Raw genomic sequence first — 2,610 nt, 5'->3', positions numbered from 1 at the left:
GCGGCGGCAGCTCGGGCTCCCAGCGCGCTGGGGCCCTGCGCCGCCCCCGCATCCTCCTGCCGCGGGCAGCGGCCTCCCGGGGCGCCCAGCGGCAGTGGGGTCGGGGGAGGTAAATTCAACAGGCCGCCTTGTGCCAGAGATAAAAGCGGGCTGCCGACCCCATTGTCTGACGGCGCTCTCTCCCTGCTTTTTGTTCTCGCCTCGCCGCCCCGCCCCTCCGCAGCTCTGGAGGCTCCTCCCGCTCCGGGTGGGCGGCCGCCCTGGCTTTCTTCGCCCTCCGCCCGGGCCAAGCCCGGGCCCCGCGCCCGCCATGGAGAAGACAGAGCTGATCCAGAAGGCCAAGCTGGCCGAGCGCTACGACGACATGGCCACCTGCATGAAGGCCGTGACCCAGCAGGGCGCCGAGCTGTCCAAGGAGGAGCGCAACCTGCTCTCCGTGGCCTACAAGAACGTGGTCGGGGCCGCAGGTCCGCCTGGAGAGTCATCTGGAGCATGGAGCAGAATACCTACACCTCCGACAAGAAGTTGCAGCTGATTAAGGACTATCGGGAGAAAGCGGAGTCCGAGCTGAGATCCATCTGCACCACGGTCCTGGAATTGTTGGATAAATATTTAATAGCCAATGCAACTAATCCAGAGAGTAAGGTCTTCTATCTGAAAATGAAGGGTGATTACTTCCAGTACCTTGCTGAAGTTGCATGTGGTGATGATCGAAAACGATAATTCTCAAGGAGCTTACCAAGAGGCATTTGCATTTGATACAAGCAAGAAAGAGATGCAACCCACACAACCCAATCCACCTAGGGCTTGCTCTTAACTTTTCTGTATTTTAGTATGAGATTCTTAATAACCCAGAGCTTGCTTGCACGCTGGTTAAAATGGCTTTTGATGAGGCCATAACTGAACTTGATACACTGAATGAAGACTCATACGAAGCACCCTCATTATACAGTTGCTTTGAGACAACCTAACACTTTGGACATCAGACAGTGCAGGAGAAGAATGTGATGTTGCAGAAGGGGCTGAAATCTAAATCCATACAGGGTGTCATCCTTCTTTACTTCAAGAAACCTTTTTACACATCTCCATTCCTTATTCCACTTGGATTTCCTGTAGCAAAGAAACCCATTCATGTGTATGGAATCAACTGTTTATAGTCTTTTCACACTGCAGCTTTGGGAAAACTTCATCCCTTGATCTGTGTTTGTCTTGGCCTTCCTGGTGTGCAGTTACCACTGTAGAAAAGTATTAATAGCTTCATTTTATATAAACATAAGTAATTTCCAAACACTTATACAGGACTAAAAATGTATCTGGCATTTAAGTAATCTGAACCAGTTCTGCAAGTGACTGTGTTTTGTATTACTGTGAAGATATGAAAATGTAGTTAATTACAGTTTGAAGAGTGTTCCACATAACTTAATTTCTACATTCCCTTCCTTACTCTTCGGGGGTTTCCTTTCAATAAGCAACTTTTCCACGCTCTTAATGTATTCCTTTTTTGTAGGAATCCAGAAATATTAGATTGAATGGAAAAGCACTTGCCATCTCTGACTGGGAGTCACAAATTGAAATGCCTGCTGTATCACATAAGGAGGTCATGTATATCTGTGGCAACAGGGAGTTTCCTTATTCACTATTTGTTGCTGTTTAAGTTGACAACCTCCCTTCCCAATAAAAATTCACTTACACCCCCAAAAAAACAACTGATACCATAGAAGTATAAAGTAGAATGATGGTTACCAGAGATTGAGAAGGGGAGGGAAGAGAAGGGAAGATAAGGAGATATTGATCAATGGATATAAAGTTACAATTAGTAGGAATACTTTCCAGTGTTCTATTGTATAGTAGGGTGACAATGGTTAACAATAAAGTATTGTGGCCAGGCACGGTGGCTCACGCTTGTAATCCCAGCACTTTGGGAGGCCGAGGCGGGCGGATCACGAGGTCAGGAGATCGAGACTATGGTGAAACCCCGTCTCTACTAAAAATACAAAAAAATTAGCCGGGTGTGATGGTGGGCGCCTGTAGTCCCAGCTACTCAGAGAGGCTGAGGCAGGAGAATGGCGTGAACCCGGGAGGTGGAGCTTGCAGTGAGCAGAGATCACGTCACTGCACTCCAGCCTGGGCGACAGAGCGAGACTCCGTCTCCAAAAAAAAAAACAAACAATAAGGTATTGCATATTACAAAATAGCTAGAAGAGAGGCTTTTGAATGTTCTCGCCACAGAGAAATGATTGACTGTATGAGGTGAAGGGATATGCTAAACACCCTGATTTGATCAGTATAGTATATATATAGAAACATCAAATTGTACCCTGTAAATTTATGTACAGTTACAAACTGTCAATTAAAACTACAAAGTCACCAAATTATAATAAATAAAATAAAATGAAAAAAAATCATCCAGGTGCCATAATCCCAGCACTTTGGGAGGCTAAGGCAGGCGGATCATGAGGTCAGGAGTTCGAGACCAGCCTGGCCAACATAGTGAAACACCGCCCCTCTCTACTAACAATACAAAAATTAACTGGGCATGGTGGCATGCACCTGTAGTCCCAGCTACTTGGGAGACTGTTGGGAGAAAAGCTGAGTGTTGGAAGAGAAGCT

The 2,610-nt window shown here is 46.8% G+C and overlaps 1 pseudogene; it reads left to right on the top strand.

Annotated features, from left to right (window-relative positions):
* The first annotated feature begins 274 nt into the window (after nucleotides 1–274).
* LOC100582322 lies at nucleotides 275–1,033 on the top strand (annotated as a pseudogene).
* Nucleotides 1,034–2,610: the final 1,577 nt, after the last annotated feature.

Source organism: Nomascus leucogenys, chromosome X (assembly GCF_006542625.1).
Source record: "Nomascus leucogenys isolate Asia chromosome X, Asia_NLE_v1, whole genome shotgun sequence".
Classification (NCBI taxonomy): Eukaryota; Metazoa; Chordata; class Mammalia; order Primates; family Hylobatidae; genus Nomascus; species Nomascus leucogenys.
Note: the sequence above shows the minus strand (reverse complement) of the source record. Positions and strands in the feature narration are given on the sequence as shown.